Here is a 25868-nt window from a genome sequence, read left to right on the forward strand (position 1 = left end):
ACATCATATCACTAATATGCCCTCTCAGTTGCCAAATATTTTGGTTGTTAGATTTTTTTTTTTTTGAGAGGATGGTACTCATAAAATCAAGATCGCTCTGTCACAGGAAATGTATTTATAGGAACTGTTTTAAGGCACTTATTAAAAACAAATCTGGTGATGTGTATCTCTATTGATTCAAACACTAGAAAGACGCAAATTGTACATACATTATAGTTAGAAAAAATAGCCATTTGGAGCAGCAGCAGAAAGCTTTTGAAACCACGGATGCTTACCAGTTCTTCGTTTTAGCTTTAAGACACAGACAGCAAGGTCCAGTTGTATGTGTTCTTGGATGGAGCCAGTTCTATACCATTTTAAAAAATTGCCTTCATGCATACACTGGAGAAGCAGATTTTTGTTTATTCTACAGTGTGTATTGTACTGGCTCTAATTCTGCATTCAGCAGCTTTTGATTTGGTGCCAGACATCTTGTGGAGATTGTGTATGCCATGCGTTAATTGTTCAAAATGCCTATCGAAGAGACTTTGCATTTCTTGAGTTTCGTTTGTTGTTTGGGGTTTCAGTATCCACGCAATTTCTGTGGGGATGTGCTCGGATGACCAACGTGTGTTTTAACCTAAATTGTTGGAGTTAAGTGTGATCAGCTATGTGTTCCACAAGCTTCCCTCTGAAGACAACACAGCCCTGAATTCCTTCTTTTTTTTCCCAGTGACAAGTCAATTACTTGTTTAAATTCAGTTTGAACTCTCTGAACTGAGAGAGGCCAGAGGAAGCAGGTTTTCCCTGTGAATAAACAAAAGAAGAAAAATGTAAAGTCATTCCAAAACACTGTGATTTTAGGTTGTGGGAAGAGTACAATTAAGCATTACAACAGTTACGATTTCTTCTTCTTGGATTGACAACTGTGTATAGGGTTTGCAAAATCAGTTTTCCTCTAACTTCCCAGCAAGGGAAATATTATAATCAATGATATTTTAGGACAAACAAAGGAAAATGTGGATTTTCTATTACCTTCAGTTATGAAGTGTTTCCATGACCATAACTCACAACAAATTGTTTCCTTCTTTCTGTGAAATATTGGACCTGTCCTGAACTGTGGACTTCAAGAAGCCAAAACCTACCAAAAAAAAAATCATAACCCTAGAGCTGCCAAAGACTAAATCTTGAATATGAACCAGAATGTATTTTTTAAAAAATCAGCTCCTCCTCAGGTGAGAGTTTAATGAACTTGACCAACGTGAATTGTGTGATTTCTTTTCTCTATGGGTTAGAGGTTTCAATATAAATGAAGCTCATTCTCAGCTAAATAAATTTGAAAGCACTACTCCTTAACTATGGGAGAGAGGGTTTTTGCAGAGAAAATCAGTACAGTTTCTTTTAAGTGCTCTGAGTATAAACGCCTATCAAATAATATTGCTGTGTCTGTCCTCATTGAGGCAATAAGTGTCAGGCATTACCTGGTCCACCATAAGTGTAGTTTTAGCTCTAAATTTTGATTTTTATAACTGCTTACATGTCTTACTCATCGAATAAGAATTTTAGTAAGTAATTATTTGGTCAAATTCCACCTATCTAAAAATAAAGCAATTCCACAAAGATAAAATTATGGCAAAGGAAATTGAAAACAAAAGTGGCAAAATTTCCTCCTAATGGTAATTTAAGATCACATCATCAGCGCTCGCCAGCATGTGCATGTGTTAAACCGTATAGAGAAACCTGTAATTATTGTAATTGCTCTTTTCGCTTTATACTAACAAGCTTCAAACCATGTTTCAAACTAGTTGTTTTGAAATAGTTATTTGTCAAGTCATCACATCTCAGAAAGTAAATGGTAATGAGCTTTCCACGTTTATATTCTGACTCTTGGTCATAGGATACAGCTTTTCAACTCCATAAAGTTGAGAGATGAAGATGGTTATTGATTATTTCTGATATCAAGGCCAAAAAAATAAAATAATTTCATGATTCCTTGCTTAAGATGGAAGAAAGGAACATTTTAATTCCAAAATCTCTCAGTTGGGAATATGTTCTTAAAAGAAAGTTTTCCTATGAATAAGTAAAAATCTCAGTCACCTAAATTGTTTGAAGCTAAAAATCAGGATGTGAAGTGTTTAGCTATTTTTTTCATGTACCACAGGAAGTGCTCACATAAAAAGCTTAATATTTAAATAGCACCAGTAATAATATTTTCCAGTGCATTTTACATATGGCCCTTTCTTTGCAAACCTCACAGTTGGTTCTGGTAACCTCATGCAGGTAGGCACTGGGTTTTTAAGTTTTCAGTAGTGTATCGACCGTAAATTCCATTTAGTATTTTTAAAAGCTATTTCATATACTTAACTATTTTCAGAACCATGAGTATAAATGAAAGTAGCTGGTATAAATGCATCACTTTAAAAAATAATTGTTTAGCTGTTGTTACAGAGCAAAATTTGCTTAGGTTCAAACTAATATAATTTTTCAATTCCCCACTGATTCAGGAAAACAAAACATATCAAAGGAAAAACAAACATGCAGGAAAAACTTCCTTTAAGTGGACCTATTTTTTGATATTGTTGACAATATAAAGCATTTTAATTTACTCATTTTAAAATAACAATGAAAATTTTATTTTTTTTCCTTCTGTGCTTGATTGGTTACAAGAAAATTATGTTGATTTTGTTCTGTAGGTTTAAGCTGGTAAAAATTCACCAGACGCATAATCTTGATCTTGTGGCTACATCTTGCTCTTCTGCCTCTGATTAAATTTCCAAAATCCCTGCGTGAGATTCACAGATGACAGACAGTTTGAACATTTCTCTGGGGCTAATTTCGCAGGAAAAAAAGATGGTTCGGTTACATATTTGGTTAATTTATTTAATCCCTAATTTCTGGTAGGTTTGAACATTTTGAATATCGTGTTGATAATTGATAAGCATCCTTGTAGCGCTAGGCGATGGCATTGTTTCAAGGAGATTGGGGAGGAAGGACACTGGAACAGAGGGGGAAGAGGGTTTAGGGAGAAAAGTGGCCGGGGAGAAAAGATCTAATAGCTGGTGTAGTCCTTAAATACCTTTCCAACTGATCTACAGGAAATTGTGCTGAAGAATTGTTTGTTTCCTGTTCCACTATAAATGTGGTTTGCATTACACTCCCTATTTGTGTTTTATTTTGCTTTGCTTTCTTTTTTTTTTTTTTTTTTTTTTACTAAAATTGCAGGACCACTACAGAGACTTGAGAATAAGTGATTTCTTCCTTGCAACTTATTTTTTAAATGGGTTTTAGTATAGTTTGATTTTAGACATTATCCTCTTTCATTATTCTCAATGTTATGTGAGTGTGTTTCTAAGCTTGCTTGCAACTTCTATCACTGTGATGCCACTGAGGAAAAAACAAACGCTTTACTGTCATTTCTTTAGAATCACCCTGTAGGCCATACGTACAGTCAGCAAGCTGCCATGAGGAGATTCATTTTTTAAAGAATCTTAATTTCTAATCCTGTAAAAATACATGGATAGGTTGTGGCAATTTTAACAGTTGTTAGAACCCAGGTTTACTCTTATCTTAAAAGAAATGCAGTAAGAAAACATTTGTTCCGTGTATCAAACAAACACTTGTAACTGAGAATCTCAGGACAGAAACACAGAAGATTACGAGGCTTTTTCGCCTTTTTCCTCTAATATCATCACAGTTACACAGAAGCTAATTTTTCACAGTCAGTAATTTTAGACTTCAGTCTTTCAGAGTTTATATATATTTGGGTTTAAATTCGCCCTTAATACTTCAGATATAACTCTGAGGTGACACAGGGTAAAGTTATATGTGGTAAACATTATTGATTACTTGAAAAAAATAAGGTTTGGGACTCTGTGTTTATAAAATGTTTATATCTATTCAGGAAATCATCACAGTCCTAAAAAACAGTTATCTGTATACCAGGAAACGCAGAGGAATAGTCACAAAACTGAAAGAGAGACTTGTATAAAATAATTATATTCTTAAGTATGAAGTGATCTGCTCAAAACCTATTCATGGAATTTTCAGAAAACTTCACTAGTTGGAGGATTTTTAACATTTTAGCATCTGTAATAAACTATTTGCCACATTTATTGGATCATCTTAGGCATACAGATATTATTGTATTTTGTTAAGCAAAACAAATTTATCCTTCTGAAGAAGAGTTCTTAAGGTTTGGGGCTTGAAAATGGTTTGAGAATTAGGTTCTACTCCACTTCAACTTTGGGAAACTTTCCTTTTTGCAATGCCGAAGATTTATAACTTAGGTTCCGAACTACAACTTTTATTAGCAGATGTATTTATGTCACGATACCATATTCTGATTAGAATTTTAAAATTCACGTTGCTGATGGTTTGGTCTTTCCAATTCCATGTTGCCTCATGTCCATAGCTTTCTTCAAATTCTTCTTCCTTATTTCTTCAAGAAAGCTGCACATGCTAATCAGGGCATTTTATTCAGAAGTGACTTAAAAGGGACACTATGCCTATAACATTTTATTTGGGAGAGTATCCTGTTTAAAGGCAGTCCATCCCCCAAATGGGGATAAAGAGTGGGTTTCAAACACCTGAGAAGTCAGGGGTGGGAGCAGTGTAGATGATGGTCTAATTTCAGCCTCCACTGAAAAAATGCAGGCTTTGGCATCCTCCAGGGACCCAAGGGCTGTGCTTTCCTGGAGACCAAATTACACTCCTCTGAAGAGAGGGCACGTTGAGGTAATTGGTAGGACAAAGTGGGGAGAGTTGAATTCCAGCTGCTTCCATTGTAGCTGCCCTGAAAATGAATAGGGGATGTTAAGAGTGGAGGCTAACATTTGACTTGGCTCTTTTCACCTCCACAAACCTAAGGGTGAGAATTATAGAGTCCGGAATGACTGCAACCGATAATGATCCTGTTCAAGGGGGGAATTGCTATGTTGGGAAAAACTCTCACACCATTTTAAAAACAGTTGATTCATTTACCAACCACAGTCCTATTACTGTAGCCCCAAGAAAGTTTATCCACAGTATGGAAGCACTCCTTGTTTCTATCATGAACCACCTAGTGAGTGCGTCTTGGGTTCTCACCTCTTTGGGTACCATTTTTAAAATGCTCATAATGAAAGACATTCGGAAGGTACTGGAATCTCATCTCCAAGAAAGGAAACAAAAAGTAGAGTGTCTACACTCCCTTTTCCCCAGAATGTGTGCTCTTCTTTTTTTTTTTTTTAAGGAGAATGATGCTGTGTTACTCAATAGCTTTTCTCACGAATGAAACAAATTAAACTGATGTTACATGCATATTTAAACCCCATCCAGTTAAATACTGACGTGATTAAAATAATCAAATGTATTACTTAAAAAATTAAAAAGGATCAATCCTGTACCCCATTATTTTATTGACTTTTAAATATAAATTGCAGAAATGTTTACATTCCTAATGGCATTATTAAGCTAAACTGACAAATCAGAGGAAGAAAAGTTGATTGCCCAGCACATTATTATTTCTGCACCTGTTATTACAATTCAGAAGTGGAGGCTTCACACACAGGAGCAGGATGGATGCTGTTTTCTTAGGCCTCCTTTGTGTGATGTGAGGGTTGGGATAAATGGTTAACAAGTGTAGTTTCACTTTGTAGTGCCTTTTGGAGTGTTGATGTGATTAAAAGACTACAGTGTTTTTTTCATGTAGCTTTGAAATTAATATGTAAATAATAGGGGATGGTCGGGCTCTTCTGTACTGACTGCACTAAGCCTCCCTAAGCAGAATTGGGGGGAGGATATCAGCTCTTTATTAGACGTTGTTTAGGTATAAATAGTGCCAACTTTTCATCTCTACCCTGTGAATCTGTAAGGGAAAAGAAGGGAAGAAGAGGGGCGTATCAAATTAATTTAGGTAGTGTTGCAGATCTGGGTCGAAAATCCTTTAGACTTCTTCTCTTCTGGTTATATATTGGCCACAGGTTGGTAGACTTTGAGTGAATGTTTTCAGCAGTAAGTTATCTACCATCGGCAGTGCTTTGGTTTGAAATGTACGTTTTTCTTTAGTTTATTTCCTCCTTGTCTTAATCATACCATATCGTTTTTCAAACATCTGAGCATAGGTGGCAATGACTGTTGGTTGGTATGATTCTAGAACTTCTTGGGTGTTCATTGACTACAATTAACTTCACACAGAGGAGCCTAAACTTTCTGCAGCTAGTGGAATAAATAAAGCCCTATTCCCTTTTATTTTTTTCCTTTCTTACTTTCCTTAAGAATGGCATTATATTCTTAGAAATGTGATATTAAATTTGCACTGAGAGGGGGAAAAGTTATCTTTATTTCATCCCATCCAGCAGACAGTTTGAGTTTGTAAAGAAGTGGTTAAAATGCCATTATTTCCTGGAAGATACTAGTTAACACTATTCATATGAGTTTGGATCTTGTCCTGTGTAATATTGATCATTTAAATTCCTAGACTTTAATAGCACTTCATGTGTAGCATGGACCCCACTTAATCTGCCCCCTGGCTTCACAGCAAAATGTTTACATAAATGAACTCTCAATTTTTATATCAACTTTTTAACTCTGTCTTTCCAGAATTAATACTATTTCCATAATTAAGCATGTTCACAGTTAGTTCCATCGGAGTATACCTTCAAGATGATGTTCTTTTCTGTTGTTTTTTTTTAAGCCATCTGTTGGCTAGGTCAGCAGAGAAATGGGAGCCTGGTTTTATTTTAAAGCAAGTAAGTTATTACTCTACTATTGTATTAGACATTGAGCTTCAGAGGGAGTAAAAGATAAAATTCTATCATATTTTCATTTTGTTACATTTGCAGCAGAATGCGTGTGCCCAAATTGGTTATTTTCAACTCGTGACAGCTGTGATATTTAAAATGCTCACAGCTGTTGTGACTTAAAATTGATTTTTCTATTAACACCTGAGAAAAAGACCTGTGCCACATTAGAAACTTAAATAAGGTAACTGTAAAATTAGGTATGTTGATATGGATCTGGTAATCCTTCTTCCCAGAGGTTGCGAAGTGCAGCAAACCTCTTGGATGCTTGCAGGGAAAGCGCTCAAACTGCTAGAAATAGATGCATGATTGCTAAATGCGTTTACCTTTTAAAGAATTCATGTAACAGCAGATCTTCTTGGCCCAACTTTCCAATGTCAGTTTTGCTAATAAGACCTTTTAGGATTCAGTTTACTTTATTAACCCTGAGGAGGATGACTTACGGGAATCATTATGAGATCCTAACCTCTAAACTTCTTTTTACCTTTCAGATATGACACTGAGAAATGCAAACCCACACTAAATTGTTCCTTATGGAGGAAGTTCCGGTTTTATGGCTCTTTTCCTCCATCATTTTTAGATGATGAAAAAAAGCAAAACAGATGAAAAAGGAGAAACAAATTATGCCTAAGCAGTTTTAGGCTAGCATTTGTTTTGGGAATCTGCCATACATTTTTCAGGATCCCTTTACAGATCCATTTTAACCTGGTTTAGAGTGAGAGAGTGCTTCCTGCGTTGGGTTGAGCTATTTTGATGTTAACCTTCTCAGTGTTGGAATCTCGAATGTGACAGGAGATCAGTCACCTATTTAACAGTGTAACTGATCTAACAAAACTTAGGCACATTTAGGTATGGAGATAGTTTTACATTTTGAAATAGATGGTGTGGTGTAGAAAACATACAGCTGGCCTGATGTGGAATTATTTATAGATAATCATGCCTTCACAGATGCATTGCCAATAGGGAGCTATGTAGATTAAACTCTTTGGCTGGTCCTAGGCTTTTTACCTGTGTAACTCGATCAGAACTGAAAGCATGACAGCTTTTATGATGATAAATATATGGCTGGATCGGAGAAAGTGCGGACCGTTGGGTGGATAGGTGGATGGGTTACATAACTAGATAGTAAAAGATAATGCCAATTATTTATAACTCAAGTTGCTTATTCATCAAAAGTTTACATACACAGTATTATTTTGATTATTGCATACAGTTTAGAATAAGTTAGTGGAAAAAAATAATTTCCCATCACATAAGCAAATCACAGTAGAGATGGTGCCGAAACTTCTAGAGTGAACATAGGTAACTTGTTTCACTGATGTGCACCACAAGATCGCAAGGTCAAAATGCCACATACGAAGCGATCAGGAATATAAGTGGACATTTTCTCGTTTGGTGAAGGAAGATACTCCTAGAGATGACCGTTTTTTATGTGAAGATTTATGAAAATTGAAGTGGGTATTTGACATACTCTGATTACAGGTAGATATCTTTAGAACAGTGGTGCCCCCTCAGGGGACATAGGGAGGTATCTGGAAAATTTGTAATTGTCCCAACTGCAGGAATAGGGTGAGGGCTTGCCTCTCGCAGTCAGTGGGTAGAAGCTAGGGATGTTGTTCATCATCCTATGGTGCCCAGGGCAGCCCCTCACTCGTGCTGAGGTTGAGAAGTCCTACTTTAGAAGTCGTGTATCTGGACCTTAATAATTAATTCCCGGCATGGTGAGCCACCTTACGAATGATGGTAGCTCCCTTCCCTTCTCTTCCCTTCTCCTTCCCTTTCCCTTCCCTTCTCCTTCCTTTCCTTTCCTTTCCTTCTCTTTTCCTTTCCTTTCTTCTCTTTTCTTTTCCTTTTTTTCTTGTTTTCTTCCCATAACAATTCCCTCCCTCCCTCCCTCCCTCTCTCTGTCTCTCTTTCTCAGTATTGCCCAGGTATTTCCACCATGTACCATGAAAATGTGAGATTTTCTTTCAGATGTTGTAAATATAGTACATTATTTATGAACCAACTGGAATGGCTTCAAATCAGCTGTTAAAATATGTTGTGTCAATAAGGTAACGTCTCTCCATACCCTGAATATATATTTATATCTTACCTTTCAAAATACCTTGAATTCTCTCATAGTGTAACCATGGGTTTATTGGAATCATCCGAAAAGAAAAGTTTATTACCATTAATTTTTTTTTCTGTAGAACATAAAAAGGAAATAAATTAGCATAAAGAAACTAATTAATAATTAAAGTTGATTATTTTGGGCATTAAGGATATTGTTTGCATCATTAACCATGTCCTCTGCGCGAAGAAAAGTTGAAAGCTGAAAACCAACATTAAAGACTCTCTTTTCAGCTCTCCCAATAACACAGCTTCTTTCTCCCCTCGCAACTGGGGATCTCTCTTCCTGCACTGCTGAGCTTCCATCAGTGTTGGATGATCCTCGGCAGTGATTTGGAAGTGATTTTAAAACCTAGATTGCCTTCCCTAGTATCCTGGGGAGGAAGGTGGCGGTATCTGGTGGCAGAGTCTTAACACCTGCCAACTTGTGGAACCCAGAAGCACACCTCATGTCTTAGATGCCAAGGTGTGGAGAGAGCTGCCAAGTCTGACAGTAACTGCTGCCACTCTTCAGTTTCCTCCCCGTGCCCTACAAGGTTCTCCGAGGTTCCACGGAAGTAGAGGTGGCAGCGGGGAATGGAGTGGCAGCTCTGACTTGAAGCCTGTCTTTGGTGTGGGATATTCTTTCAAGGGTTGCTCAGCCCAGTGGCTGTTATATTTCATTTCCATCTCACAAGTATCCTCTGACTCTGTACTGAGAATCGTCCCGTTTCCCTGTTCCCTAGTGCAACATAGTTCTAGTAAAATCACGTTGATGCCTTTGGGTTTTACTGTGTCCGTCACAACTGAAGCCATCTTATAAGATGGTCCTCAGTTTACATTTATTTTGATGGGTTTTCCACTTTTTATTGTACAGAGCTGACTGTGTTCAAAGCGAACACCGAAAAAGAAAATGTGTAAACTTGTTTATGTGTATGCCAGGCAAGAAGCAAAGGTGACCATTTTTGTTGGTCATGTCCTCGATTTGGGTATTTCTGTTTCTGGGAGACGGTAATTTTTTTTTAATTGCAAGTTTGCTTTAAGTCAGGGCTCTTTGGACCTTGCTTCTATTTTTGATCAATCATTGATTATCTCTGTTGGACTCTCAATAATTCTCTTTTGTCCCAGTATTGTTCTCTGAATAATCTTAGAATTATAATTTGCTTACACATCGTTTTTGGAATGTTATTCAGAGAGCTTGCTTGTGTGGTATTTGTCAGACATGTATGGAGTCTAAAAATCGATCTTGTGAATTTCTGTAATTAATAGGGAAGTGGTTTACAGATAAAATAAAGCTTGCAGTAAATATTTCATTGTAGTAATAATCAGCATTCAACAAAATACATGTGCAAGCCTCAGTTCTTTCCGAATGCTTTCTTGAACACCTTCCAGCTTAATGCGTACTGCATCGCATCGCAGTAAGATAGGTGGTCCAAATGTTGTTAACCCATTTTGCAGTCTAGGTAGAACTGGGCTGTCCATTGAGATAGCCACTTGCCACATGGGGCTATTAACATTACATGTAAATTAATTAAAATGAAATAAAATTCAAAAAAGTCAGGTCCTCAGTGACACTAGCCACATATCACATGCTCAGGAGTCGCACGTGGTGGTTAGTGGCTAGTTTTGGACAGGTCTGGGAAATGGTAGTGTTACAGGATTAGCTCACTTGCTCAACATCATATGGATTATAACAGAACTAGAGGCACTTCTGCTGTATATTTCAATATATTGACATCCGAAGTAAGAACGGATAGTTTAAAGCTACCTGGCATTTTAGTGAACGCGTATCTCATCTGTGTTCATCTCTTTTTTCTTAATTAAATTTAAAGCTTGATGTAGAGAAACTTTTCAAAGGATATAACCCTTTGTCTACGCACAGTGCAGACCCTGAATCACCTTCTTCTGAATAAGAGGTCCTCCAAGAGAGGGACTGTAGCTTTTTTTTAAAATTTAATTTAATTTAATATATATTTTTTTTATAGCAGGTTCTTATTAGTTATATGTTTTATACATATTAGTGTATGTATGTCAGTCCCAATCTCCCAATTCATCCCACCACCACCACCCCCGTCCCACTTTCCCCCTTGGTGTCCATACATTTGTTCTCTACATCTGTGTCTCTGTGTCTGCCTTGCAAACCGGTTCATCTGTACCATTTTTCTAGATTCCACATATATGCATTAATATACGATATTTGTTTTTCTCTTTCTGACTTACTTCACTCTGTATGACAGTCTCTAGGTTCATCCACATCTCTATAAATGACCCAATTTCGTTCCTCTTTATGGTTGAGTAATATTCCATTGTATATATGTACCACATCTTCTTTATCCATTCATCTGTCAGTGGGCATTTAGGTTGCTTCCATGTCCTGGCTATTGTAAATAGTGTTGCAAGGGACGTTGGGGTGCATGTGTCTGTTTGAATTATGGTTTTCTCAGGTATATGCCCGGTAGTGGGATTGCTGGGTTGTATGGCAGTTCTATTTTTAGATTTTTAAGGAACCTCCATACTGTCCTCCATAGTGACTGTATCAATTTACATTCCCACCAACAGTGCAAGAGGGTTCCCTTTTCTCCACACCCTCTCCAGCATTTGTTGTTTGTAGATTTTCTGATGATGCCTATTCTAACCAATGTCTTAATGCATCTTTATACACTTGTTAGCGTATTGTGGATAACCAAGCAATGTCTATACAGCCAAATGAATGAGTCCCCCATGCACCATACATGCCTACGCCTGTATATACAGTTAGGCAAGACTCTTACATAGAGTGCTCCCCGAGAGCTGGCCTCCGTGGAATTTAGAGAGCTCATACCTTTGTTCTGGCTGTTCTACTACAAAGTAGAATTTTATTAAAAGAAAAATCATGTGTATTTTGTCATATAATCCAAATATATCTTCCTAATAAGTGAAAAAGTCTGCACATCTTATCCTTAACACTCGTTTAGTCCCTAAATTGACTGCATGGTTTTGAAATCTTCACATCTTCCCGACAAGCTTTCAGGCATTTAGAGGTCAAGTTCAAAGATTAGCCTGTGGAGCTACTCAAATACTATTTCTTGAACAAACCAGTATGTACTGAAACTTTTTTTAATGTCATGTTTCTCAAGATTCCTCTGATCCAACTTGGCCTACCAGGACATTTTTGGTTGAATGAATGAAAATATGTATTTTTCATTCCTTGCATCATGCCGTTGGAGAAATGTGCCTGGTGAATGTTGATGGTCCTGATGACCCCCTTGATTCGTACATGCACATTCAAAATTGTGTGGAATATTTTTCAGTGATGTCTAGGCATGGCAGTGGATGAGTGGGCTAGCTCTAGGGTATTGTTAAGCACAGGGAATGAGTGTTTGGGCCTTACACCTATACTATTTTAACAGACGAGATGATCGCAGATTTTTCCCGTCATCCTTTTGTTGGAAGCACCAGGAGCCTATAGTGGTACATCCTGGCAGACGCTTTGCCCTTGAACTTCTAATGGTGTACACAAGCCCTCATTCCTCTTGGTAATAATCGTGGTATTAAGAGGCATTTGTGTTCTTGCAGCTTGTACCCTGTTTAGTTCCTGTTATGCAAATACTGCTTTAAACTTAGAAGTTCCAATTTGCATTAATATTTTGGTTTCATATAGCTAGCTATTGCATTTCACAAACAAGTGCATTTTAATGAGTATTGGCAGAATGTAGAAAAAACGTTATTCATTACATTCTATTGTAGAAAATGCAGTAGTTGCCAAAATCATTAAGACCAAATATAATGTGTGTGTAGAGGCCACAAGGATATTCCTCTTCGAGAATGTTTGGCCCTTATGGCATTCAATGCTATTACAGGCGTGGAGGATGGGGGTTATTACTATAACATAGAAGCCAGCGTACCACTGACATTTGGGTTTATTTTCAAAATGGAAGCATGCTTTACTTTTTTATGTTGGCCATAAGACCATAGGGAATTCACCTCTGAGTTAACGTGAAGAACTTTAAAAGTCATCAACAAGCTGTAACGTAGTGTCTTACATTTTGATGTTAAATCCTAAAATGAGGTTTGTGCTGTTTTATTATGGTTACTTTCCTGCCTGAGATTTTTCAAAAATCAGAATTGTAGGCATAAAATTTTGCTAAGGGCATTGTGTGGGGAAATAAAAATTTTGCAACTGGACTTTCAGAAACTAACTATTTTAGCACATGGACTTTCAAATGCTGCTGTCATGTTGTCATAGCTTGTGGTCTCTAATTATAATGGGCTTTTTTGGTGGTGTCATTGCAGTTGTTCCACTCCTCCCCCCCACAGTCTTCAACTCACTTTTCCCAGAAGGAGAGTTCCAGGCCTTTGAAAATTCTCATGATTTTGCAAATCCACTCTATTTTTGTCTAGAATACAGGAAAGTTAAAACTGTGGCTGGTATGATGCCATGTTTTGAATCCAATTTTAAAGCAACCCTTTGCAACCCAGGGAGTAAAGCTGACATCTTTGTATCTGTAATGAAGATAATTATACCTGCAAGGTGACATCACTCGTGAAGTAACAAATGCAGTAGAAAACCGAGCCTCTGGTCTTCTCTTTATTCTGTAGACCACTTTTGGCATTTAACACTAAACTCCTCTTTCATGCCTGTCGTTTGAGAAGTTGCTTTCAGATGAATTTACTGAAGCTGAGTGACACAGGGTTAAATTAATTCTTTTCTTTATTACTCGAAGTGATACAGACCTTTCTTGGACTAATGTAGCTTAATTAGTGGTCAATTAAAACTGAACATTGCTGAATTGAAGTTCTTTGATCAAACTCCCTGGCATGAGTTCTCTTTCTTTAACTAGCCACCATCTTGAATTCATTTGGAATCAGTAGTATAAACAAGTTTAAAACTGGTTCTTTTATAAGAAAGTCAGCAGGCTTGTATAGCTGTGGTTTCTTTTTTTACTTCTGTAGGCGGCAATTCAAAGGCATGCTAAATGAAAACAGTACTACACCCTGAAAAAAATACATTTTTAAAAGTAACACTAAGTAGTCAGAAAACAGTCAATACCCCCACCTATTTATTCTAGACAGAAGATAAATTTCCCAATTTTAGTGGTTAATTTTGTCATTACATAGAGGGCTAAAAGAAAACTCCCGGTCCTGACAAAGTCCACAGTTATAATAAAAAGTGAAACAAACAGAAACCAAGCTGTGGCTTGGGAGGAAGATGGGTCGGGCACCGTTACAACATATATGCAGAGATTTAACCCAAGATTTAACCCAAATTCATTCTTTATTACTCTTAGGAGCATGTTTGCTCTCTTTGCCTTTGGAGTTGGGGGGTCAGACACTACTCACCTGTTGATTTCACCATTTCTTTGTGGGGGGGCATTGTTGCATCCGTGAGAGCTGATGATGGGGTATCTTTCATACAGATTGCTAGGTTGAAACACACATTGCTTTTTTTGGAATTTGGGTGCAGTTTAAAAAAAAAGAAAAGAGGGATATGGGGGAGCCAGGAATTGGGACAGAGAGAGTCACTAAATATTTGTAAGTAGATCAGCCTCTTCCTTTTATGCAGCTACATGTCTTAACATTTAACGTGTCTGTGCTGTTCTTGTCGAAACATAAGTCGATACCATTCAGTAATCCCAGTTGTGGAAAGCCTCACAGTCTAAAAATAACAGGGCTGGCATTCCGTTAGTGCTCTGTATTTTAAAGTATTAATTAAAACTGGCACTTTTGTGCTGGAAATAAAAGTAATATATTAGGTTTAAATAGGTCATTTGCTCAGTCTGGAATGGCTTCTTTTAAGTTCTGAAATTTTCACAGAGGAAAAAGTGCAAGGAGATTTTGGAAGTGGCCACGTAGTGTTTTCCCCCATAAATGACAAAGTTTTTATAGTTCTCATTACTTATACCCAAAAATTACAGTTATAACCAATAATTAAGATAAAAATTTCATCACTTGACAGAAAGAGAAATTATTTTTAGTCAGTTTGCCTTTCAGCCTTCTCTCCTGCTCTCTCCCTAAAGGGCTGATTAGAATGTAATAATTGGGGATGATAGCGGGAGGAAGAGGACAATTCCATTTAATTAAAGATAATTTATTTTACTTTAAATTGGTGATGTCCCACATGAATAAGAGTAGATTTAGCAGATAGATTTATTAACGGGTATGACATCTCAGTTGACTTAAAAAGCAAACATTTTCTTTCTGTATTGTTTCTATTGTGTCTCCGCACCTGAAACGGCTGTCATCGTGCTTCCCTCCCCGCTTTACAGAGCTGTAGACTTTTCCACCAAATGTGCAATTATTGGCTTATCAGTGGAACCAACTTGAGCCTCTGCTGAGTTAAAAAAGAAAACCCAGGCCAGGAGCTTGAAAGGCTGCTGAGATTCTCAGGGCTCCCATTGGAAATGCCGTCTCCTCCAGTGACATTTTCTTGATTCACCTTTAAAATATCTAGTTCCCAGATTCCAGGGTAACTTCAGCATTTTGAATGAAGAGCGTAAGATTTCCTTTGGTCTGGGGCAAGGTGCTTGCACGAATATTCCTTTAAGAGAACGTGGACCTTGAATGCCATAGATAATGAAGAGTGTCACAAAGCGATCATGTGCACTGCGTAGGTTCATTTCTGATACAAAATTGGGGAGAAAGTAAGGTCCCTGTGTAATATTTTTATTGTTGTCTCATGCAATTGCAAACAGATCCTGGAAATTAGGGATATGTTATAAAGTTGGAAAGTGGATTCAAATAACCTGTGAAATTTTTTTTCACATAGTCTCAGCCTGTGATGATGTTTTCAATGGAATACCTCTAGCAAAATTGTGCTTGTCATTCCGTAAATCCTAAGGCACTTTTTTTATGCTTCAAGCAAACTGTCTTCTGTTTTCCCAATTTCTATGTGATCTCTTTCGCACTGTCTTTATCCCTTTTACCCCCATTTCACATTCCTGTATCCTTATTTCCATTTTTTCTTGTTCAGTCATTTCTATTCCCTGGCCTAGTGTGTTTCATTCATTTTTCTTCTCTGAGTGAAATCCAGACCTTCTGGCTGTCCCTTTCTCCCTGGACTTCGCTTTCTGTCCAGCACTTCCTCCGTTCACATCAAACCCTTACATTCATTTCTTTTCCCGCCTTGTTGCACTCATTTTCACGTACAGTTCCTTTACGCTGGTTCCCTTGTCTTGCCTCTTCAGATTTCAGTGCTGTGTCTTTCTAGCTTGATTTCACAAATTAGTTCTATATAATCGTGTTTTCAAAATGAACGGGGGAAATGAGGTTTTTCTTTCTTGTCTGTTTTTGGAGGTGAAGATCCTGGTGGAATTTGTATTCAGTTTTAAGCCAGATGGACTTACTTTACCCTTTTCTGCCATTTTACCATTCCAAATGGATGTTAGATCAGGGATGGTGTTTCTCAAGGATTAACTTTTATTAAGCCTTGATTTTCCTGTTGCGTTAACCTTTTCCTTCCCCTCAGCCAAAGCATCTTATTCCTTTCTCGGTCCACCTAACTGGTTAGTTTTAATAACCTGATCTCTCTGGCGCTTATTTTACCCTGATTCCCTGCCTCTTTTATCCATCTCTTTTTAAAATCATTCTGCTGTATCCTCGCTTCACCTTGTATCTTTTCTTCTTCTGTAATTATTAATGAAACCATGATGACTTTCCCCAAATTCTACTAACAGACAATGCTAGGAAAGAGGAAATTTGCAAGTAATGTTTTTTGATGAGCATTGGGGAATTCTGTTTGGATTTTGAAATTCTTCTAATTTTCCCCGCCCAAGATGTATAGTCATGATTCTGGGGAGTGGGGAACAGGGAGGCAAGTGTTCAAATTGATCCTTAATTGGAGGTGAAAACCCTACATATCGATATTCATGAGGGAGGGTGATCCTACATTTAGAGCAGGTAAATTCAGTTGTCGTTGTTGGATAGTAGACTGGTTCAGGGATGTGTGTGTGTGTGTGTGTGTGCGCGCGTGTGTGCGTGTGTGTATCTATTAGGAGCAAGGTGGGGACAGTAGAGGGTGATCTGTGTGGCCAGCCACTATTGCTTTCAGCACCTCCTGTTGGCCAGAAAAGAAGAAGATACTTGGGTCAGAATGAAGACCTATCCTCTCTGACCCGGGGCTGGGGGTGGTTCCTCTCTCTGTCCCATTTCCTAGCTATTTTCCTTCTTTTCTCTCTGTTCCATTTTTGACAGCGATTATTTCACTTACTATTTCCCAGCACCTTCAACCTCTGTCTCTTCCTCTACTTCTTTGCTTTACTGCTCTCAGATAGGTAAAGAATTCCATTCAGTGGGAGGCCATTCCCCAGCACAGCAAAAATCTAGATGGGATGCTTTTGTCGGCCAGCCTCTCCTGAGTACCTTCTGTATCCTTTGGAAGACGTCACAAATGTTGAAAAATAAATAAAGGAAAGGACAATTGCCATATCCCAAACTGGAAACCCCACCACTTTTTTTTTTTTTTTTTACCGGTACGCAGGCCTCTCACTGTTGTAGCCTCTCCCGTTGCGGAGCACAGGCTCCGGACGCGCAGGCTCAGCGGCCATGGCTCACGGGCCCAGCCGCTCCGCGGCATGTGGGATCTTCCCGGACCGGGGCACGAACCGGCGTCCCCTGCATCGGCAGGCGGACTCTCAATCACTGCGCCACCAGGGAAGCCCCAACCCCATCACTTTTATTCTGGGAAGAGGGCTTTCAGGGAGAGCAGCCTGCTCTATTCCCTGGAGGTAGCAGGAACTGGGAGTGGCCAGAGGGAAGCTGCTAAACGGGGTCCAGATGCAGCTCCATCCAGGGGGAAGCCTCGTGCTTGGTCATTTGGGTGGCTGGGCTCGTCCCACCTCCCCTTCTCCATGCCCTCCTCCCAGCCTCATCCTGGGCCCTCCCACCCCTAGGCGAGCCCCAGGCCTCGCAGCAGATGTCTGCGGGTCTGACTTTCCTATATCCAGCATGAAGTTCCCTCTCTCCCTCCTATTATGAATTCTGTGCTGTGGTCCTGCTTGCTCCTTGTCTGTCAGATTGCAGTTCTGATGCTGTCAGCCATGTCTGATCAATCAGCAAACAACACCACAGGATGAAATTTAAACAGTGCAGATGCTCAGATACAGGGTTATGTTGACTGGACCTCCAAGGGAAAGCACAGGTAAGGTCAGAGTCTCCCCAGAGTGGGTCTCCCGAGCCTGCCTGATTTGACACCCTTCTGAGCCCCACTCTGCTGCTTTGGCTTGTGTGCTGCCCATTTGCTTTGCCCTACTCCTTTCTTCCCCTGGCATTCACCAGAACTTTCGTTTTAATCTGCTGCCCTTGTTACTTTCCTCCTGTCATTTATTCACTGCCTTTTCTCTTGGATCGGTGCTGTCACTATAAATGTTCCTGGATTGCCTCTAGGTTGAGGGTCCTTGCAAAATGCCACCTCGTTCAGGGCTTTTGTGGTCACACTTCGAGGAAGAGAGTTCTGCTGAGAATCTGGGCAAACGGATGGAATTGATAGGCCTGATTTATTTTCCCTCTGGGACAGTGGAATTTATCATTAGGCTACAACCAGGGTTTTCTTTCTTACCATTGAGATGCATTGAATTGTAAATGGAGCTTAAATCATCTTTGGGGGGAAGCGTTTTTAATTGGAAAAGATATAAATAGATACGACCTAAATGAGGATGAATCAGCCAGTCCTTGAGAATTTGGGGAAAGAAAAAGAGACTTGATAACCGTTCCCCTTTTACAGTTTGCGGTGTTGGCTTACAGGGTAACTGCTCGCAAAAGAAGTATGTTCCATCATCTTCCTCTTCTGTTTCAAAGTATTCAGTTGGTCCTTTTTATAACATAGAGTGTTTACAGGGTTCTGTGTTCCCTAGTCCCATCTGGAAAATATTTAAACTTCATAAGATCTATAAGACTAAAATATCACATATAATGGGATAGGCAGAAGGAAGGAAAATGAGACCCATTGCGTGTGTTTAGAATAAGTTAGTTGTTTGTTCAGAAGCGCTGCTAGAAGAATTGGAACAAATAGCTGTGTGCAGTGACTGGTCGGGTCCAGAGCACTACATTTCACCACAGAATGATCCTCGGTTTGTAAAACTGACGTTTTGTTGTGACTTCTAAATCCAAACAAATCTCTGCAAATTTCTGCCCGATCGAGTTAATAAGAAAATATATACATGCAGAGGCGAGAGCCGTGAGCTGCTCGCGGTTCTGTCAGTGTCGGGGGAAATAAGGGATGTTTTTTACCTACTGTATTACATTCAACCAGCAATTGCCAGGACCTCCAGCTCTGCAGGTTTTCTGGACTTTATTTTTTTTTTTTTTCTCCTTCAGTGAGAACAATGGGATGCAGAAAAGAGCTTCAGAAAAGGAGCCGGGCAGATTTCTTCTAATTGCCTTGTAATTGGGGAGTGGTTTCCCTTTCCCACCATCTCACTTGCAGGAGGAGAGGAAGGCAGATGTGGCTTAGCGGGAATAGCCTCTTCCAGACCGGATGTGCCGGGGGCCGGGGGGGAGGCAGTTCCCTGCACGCAGGCCTGTGATCTGCCTCACACCTGTGCTCATTTCAGCCCCCTGATCGATGACCTTGTATTAACCTGGAGTGACCTTGCGCCTTGGCCTGTTCTTTGGGCCCAGCTCTTGGCTGGCGGACCTGCGTTTCCCCTCTGATTTACAGGTGGTTACTGGCGGCGGTGTACACGTGTTTTTCGTGGTGCACAGCGCACTTAGCAGCCCGGCAAGACCTGCAATTTCATCCCTCTCAAGGGGCCAAGCAGGGGTTGGGAAGGTGCGGGTGCAGCGAGAGAGGTTGCCGTTTGCGTGTGCTTTTCTGTTTTGTGGCTCATCTGGTATCAATTACCATTTGATGGCAACGCCAGGCCCGAGGCCCTTTGCATGTTTGTCCTGTGAGAAAGATCTGGAAGAACCGACATATGGTTTTGATCGCAGCAATTGCAGGTTGATAGAATGAACGCAGGGGTGAGGTGGGTGGGTTTTCCTTCCGGCCCTTTCCACTCCGGGTTGCTAATGTGCTTCGCTTGTGGAACTGGTCTTTTCATCATCCAGTCCCTCCCCACTTTGCCCTCTCCCCCCCACCCCAGCTCCCTACCACTTTGCATTCCTGGCCCCTGCCTCCTCAGTACTTCCCCGTCCCCGCCAGAAACATGTGGCCCACATTAAGGACCTTCAATTAAAACAAACAAACAAACAAAAAATTGTCCACCCTTCTGTTAAAATCCCAGAGCAGGTCAGCCTATGGAGGTGAGCAGAATTCTACTAAAGTTGAACACCAAATGGGTGGTGGGAGTGGGTTCCGTCCAGAAGCTCGGGACATGCTTTCAAATGGCTGTTAGTTCAGGTTGTTAAACATTGAAACGACGCTGAAAAATGGCAGTGATCGAGATTAATATGTGCGCATGTGTGAGTTTCATCTAGGACATCTCTTTGAATTTGTTTGAGCATCTGCCTCATGGGGCAGGAATTCTTTGAGGTTCTACCTTCCTGTACATCTCAAGCCGTAAAATGGAGCAGCAAGTTGGGGCGTGTAGGTTCTGGATGAGCGTTTCCCTTCAGAAGCGGGAGGTTGGAGACCCATCTCTCCCATACTCAGTGACTAAATTTTACTAAATTTCTGACGGTCGGTGGTACCCAGGGAGAGGTTCCTCATTACTGCTGCACAGCAGGGATTGCATCTGTGAGTTTGCCAAGGGAAGGTCTAGTATTGGGGAACGGAGAGGCAAAGAGGGGAAAAGAACATTAGAGACACTTTTAATGCTACCCATGAAAATGTTTGCTTTCCAAGTAACATTTTTCTGTAATGCTCTCAAGTTCACATGTCTTGTAATCTGTTCTGCAGATGGGTAGTCCATGAGGCTGTGACTTTTTCACTTCAGCTGTTGCATGTCGAAATATTACTCCCAATTAGGACTTTATATAGTTGAAAAAGATAACGTGGTAGCTCACAAGTGCATGTTTCTGTTGATGTCTTCCTCCTTTTTAACGGAAAGCCAACAAACCAGGACCATCAGATCAAAACATGTCCTCCCCAAAAGGTCTTCAAATGTGAGATAAATTATTAGTTCTGAAGGCCAGCTGTTGAAACCTAATTAGAGTACATGACACACTTCTTTATATTTATTTCTACCTGAGAGCTGATCTCCATTGAAAGGTAGTAAAAGCTAAAAACTTAAGCTGTTGTCTTAAATTGCATGGAGGTGTCTGTATGACTGTGTTGAGAAAACTGACCATATTTTTACAATGGTATTGACTGTGTCTTAAGATATTTGCCGAAGGCTGCTGTCTTCCTTTGCCCAAGCTTTCTCTGTATAGTATACAAATTGGCTTACTAAATGATTCTTTTTTTTTACAGTCTTGATAACGATTATATTTTGTTACTTGGTAATCTTCCTACAATTTAATAAAATTTCGTCCCCTGAGCTGTGTTTGAATTCATAGCAATTAGTGATTAATTTCTTTGCTCTAGTCACATATTTTAGTAGTGGCTATTTAGTTACTTGACTGATATTTACTGGACACAGAGTATAACCTTAAATCACCATTCAGCTTGACAGCGTAAGACAACATTTCTCCTTGCTGCGCATGCCATGTTAGCTGCTTTCAAAGAGGGATGTATTGAGAAGTCCATTTTGGTGATTAAAAAAAAAAAATATATATATATATATATATATACACACACACACATATATATATATATATATATTGCTTTTCTGAAATGTGTAGACTTGGGGACTCATAGAAAAATAATGTAGTGTAAGGAATATGAACCTGTCTTAAAACATGTTGGGTCACTTAACAGCAGCTGTGCTGGAGAGAGATTTGATCTGAGAAGACTTTTTGAATCTTCTCAGCCCTAGCACCATTCTGGTTTTGAAAATGGGAAAATGAAAAAGAGTTTTTGGGAAGGGAGATAGCTCAGTTTTGAAAGGCGGCATAGGTAGAAATCTTTCAGTCCCAGCTCAGACTAGCCAACACTTCTAATCTATCCCGCCAAACAGACGACAAAGAGTCAGATGGGAAATGTGGGTTTATATTTTAGAGACACACCACAGAGGCATGTGATAGTGTTAGAGACCACTTACATGCTTCTTTTCCAGCATCAATTTGATTTGGGGACTGAAATTTAGGAACGTTTGTAGAGGAGGCAACCTTTTTTTCTTTCTTTTCAAATAAATAAATTTATTTATTTATTTATTTATTTATTTATGGCTGCGTTGCGTCTTCATTATTGCGCGCGGGCTTTCTATGGTTGTGGTGCACGGGCTTCTCATTGCGGTGGCTTCTCTTGTTGCAGAGCATGGGCTCTAGGCACACGGGCTTCAGCAGTTGTGGCACGTGGGCTCAGTAGTTGTGGCTCACGGGCTCTAGAGCACAGGCTCAGTAGTTGTGGCGCACCGGGTTAGTTGCTCTGCAGCATGTGGGATCTTCCCAGACCAGGGCCCGGACTTGTGTCCCCTGCATTGGCAGGCAGATTCTTAACCACTGCGCCACCAGGGAAGCCCAACCTTTTTTTAATATACGATTTCTTTTAAAAAAATCACTGCTATTAAAATCAGATTCAGCCTCTAAACTATTACTACCTTCTACAGTATCATTTAAACTGCTTATGTAGACGCCTTGCTAAAAGATAAAAGCCCTCCTACATGTGCTGACTACATGGTATCAATCTTTATTAAGAAAAAAACCCCTGCTCTTTCAAAAGTCTGAATATAGGGATCCTTGAATTAACTTGGTCCATGGAAGTCCTAACAATTACTAGTATTCTTTTTTTTTTTTTTAGTTTGCAGTTACTTACAAAGGGAGAAATATTTATAAAATTATGTTATGGTGTTTTTTAAATGTATGCAAACAACTCTCAGATCACAATTGAATCAGAGTTACTTTTACAAATTGAGGAAAGAGAAATCCCTAGTGGGGTGAAAACTGGTCCTCATTTTCTCAGGACTCTCCTGGAAAAGTGATAACAACATTTCTCTCTCTGGATACTGAAGCCCCCTCCCCTGCCCCAGATACCATGTTACAGAAGGCATTCACTTCATCTTTGAAGAGGTCCTCGCATCTCTTTAGGATCTGTTCTTGTTCATACATTGCAAATATGTACTTTTATGTCCACAAGGAAGGCATTAGTACCATTGAGAAGGGCAATGTCAATTAGGACCTGGAAAATACAAAGTCTGCAGACTGTAAGAATTGTACTCAGACTTTATGCCATCTACCTTTTGAAGACAATTTTGAACCTTTGAGGTTCAAAATATTGGGGGTTCTGATGAGCTTTCTTCTTTCTTTCTTTTCTTTTCTTTTTTTTTTTTTTTCTATTTGCAAATCATGGCTTCCTGATCCTAAGGAAAAAACCTCAAAGGCAAGACTCAACAGGCTTCCTGGACATCAAATAGTTCGTACAAAACAACATTCTGATGACTTGCATGTAAATAAATCAGAAACATATGAATTAAACTGCTCTTGGAATACATATGGGTTGAAAAATAGAGAGAAGTGCTGAGAAAATGTGTTTCGGGTTTTGCTGAGCCCATGACATTTGAAAAAATAGTATGAGACACTGAACAAACACAAACCACGGCTTGGCTTCCCCACTCCTAATATTAACCTCCCAGTTCAATGGCAAATCAGTTTACCATGTGCCTAAATGCGAGCCACCTTTGGTGTGCTCCTCCACACTTAATTACTTGCAGTTTAATTTTTTTTTTCAATGAGAAGCTCAAAAATAGCATCACATTTCAAGGAAATGCAAATCTTAGCATTTTTTGACCCAGTTGGTTCACGTCAGACTATTTTAGAAAATACCACAGATCACCTTAGGAACAGTCATACTGGTACGGCCCTCTTTGGTGTGACTGGAGACGAACAGAAGAAAAGCATCATTATTAAGAAACTGGTCCTGAAACGGATGCTGCCTTATTAAATCAAAGCGCTAAACCACCGCAGGTGAAAACCTCATGAAGGAGGACAGTTACCTCTCTTGGCATTATGGTGGGAGGCCTGCCAGCCCCGCTGTACACTACCAAGCACAGATCATGACCTTGGCTTCCGATCTTTTTCACTGCTGAGGTCTGTGGCCTTGTAGGTAGTGGAAGTTTGCTTTCTCTTTCCCACATTGCACTCAAGATAGCTAATAACATTAGGGAGTCTAAGTCCTGGGACAATTGCAGACTTCTTAGAGCCCCTGTATCCTCTCTCCTTGATATGTTGTTCCTTGGCATCTGGCTTTAACTACAGGAGCAGAGCACGTGGGCATTTAGGGAACAAAAAGAGCCAGACCTTCAGGCTTCTCCCATGGAGAGTAAGTCATTGACGTGCACTTGGATGGCATCCTTTATCCATTCTTTGGACTGGCACTGTCACCTGAGGTTATCAGTTTGAAATTAGAGAGAGATGGGAGATTTCATCTTTTCTCTTTAGGAAAGTGTTGTTTTGGTTGTTTAAGAAAACATTTTAATGTTCTTTCCCTAACTCCTTCACTCAAATGGTGGTAACAGGCTTGGATGCTAACTCTGAGTCAAGTGCTGAAATACGACTCTGAACAAGACAGACGTGGGATAGACAAGTAAACTGAGCTACATTTAGTCTGATAATGCATCGATGGGGGAGTACAGGCTGTTGAAGGTACACACAAGAAGGGTACCTATCCCACATTTGGCCTGGAGGAAGTGAGGTCCACCGATGAATGGGAATTCAGCAGGCAAAATGCAAGGGTAATAACCAGATCAAGGGAGAGAAGGGCATATACTGTTATCCAAAGGTGGTGCAGGATGACTGGAGCTCATGGTGCACGATGATAATAGTGAAAGATGGGACTGAAAAGATAAACAGTGGCTAGGTCATAAATCGCCTTGTGCACCCCATTGAAGAGTTCAGATTTTATCTTGATGTCATGAGGAGCCCTTCAGATGGATATGCCTAAGATGTCATTGCATTTAAAAGTCCAGAGAGATGGGAGGAACAACAGGAAGACATAGTCACAGAAGCCAAGGAGAGCAGATTTGACTGGCAGGAGGAAACTGTCAACAGTGTCAGATGTTACTGAGAGTGAAAGTGACATTTGGCTGCAGCATCCAGGAGCTTTCGAGCAGTTTCATTGGAGGAGTGGGTATGGAAAAAAGATAAAGAAATGGGGAAAGTCCATGGCAAGATGCTTTTTCTATCGTCATTGTCATCATCATCATCATCACCATCATCAATGGAAAATAATCATCTTCCAGACAGAGAGACTGGTAGAAAGAATGAGCCACCTACAACCCAGGGGATTGGAATGTATTTGGGAAAATAGACCATAAATATAAAGCAGAAGACAGCACCACAAGTTAGAAGACATGCAAAGGGTAAAATGAGCCTTACAGATCAGTCAGATGAAGGAGGGATCTGGACAGATCCATGAAAGAATAGGAGGAATTAAGATGGCAGATGGGGCTTCCCTGGTGGCTCGGTGGTTGAGAGTCCGCCTGCCGATGTTAAGATGGCAGATGAAAGGGGAGAGTTATTTAAGTGGTGAGTGTAGCTTGAGGTTTGTACTCTGTGTTAATGCCTCCTTATCCCAGTCCAGTTTGGTTTTGAGTTCCCATTGAATGGAGATATTAGAAAACACCATCAAAGGTGATGTGTGGTCCTAACCTGCCTGTGACTTCTGTTTGAGTTTCTCAATCTTTTTTTGGAAAATTAAAGTCCTAGACTGACTCTCTGTTTGTTTTAGTTTCATGCAATCTTTATTTTTAAAATCTGGACACAGAAACGAAGGAACAGATATCACAAATATAGCACATCAGAGATTCCCATAAATCTACATGGATGAGTTCCTTGAGAAATTTTGCACATTCAATGCTGGACATCTGTGAAACTGAAGCACAGTGTCTTTTACATCTGTGTAATCTCCATGTGACATCTTCTTGGTATGAGGCCAGAGATTCACCCCCATTGTGCAGTACCTTAAAGAAGCCATTCATGATTCAGAGGACAGTTCTCAACAAAGATACCTGAAATACACTTCTGTAAGGGACTTCAGTGCCGAAAATCTGCTGTGTAAGCTTTGTAAGT

At 39.7% G+C, this 25868-nt stretch overlaps 1 protein-coding gene across 36 annotated transcripts in view; it reads left to right on the forward strand.

Moving 5' to 3' along the window:
• TCF4 (transcription factor 4) overlaps nt 1-25868 on the forward strand; it is a 361473-nt gene that overhangs the window by 264172 nt on the left and 71433 nt on the right. Inside the window, exon 1 of one of the 36 annotated variants that reach the window (XM_033421482.2) lies at nt 17761-17964. The exons of the other annotated variants lie outside the window; for them this stretch is intronic. The gene's annotated coding sequence lies outside the window, so the exon portion shown is untranslated. Of the gene's footprint in view, nt 1-17760; nt 17965-25868 lie in introns of those variants that run through there. 36 annotated transcript variants of the gene reach the window in all.

This window comes from Orcinus orca, chromosome 15 (genome assembly GCF_937001465.1).
Source record: "Orcinus orca chromosome 15, mOrcOrc1.1, whole genome shotgun sequence".
Classification (NCBI taxonomy): Eukaryota; Metazoa; Chordata; class Mammalia; order Artiodactyla; family Delphinidae; genus Orcinus; species Orcinus orca.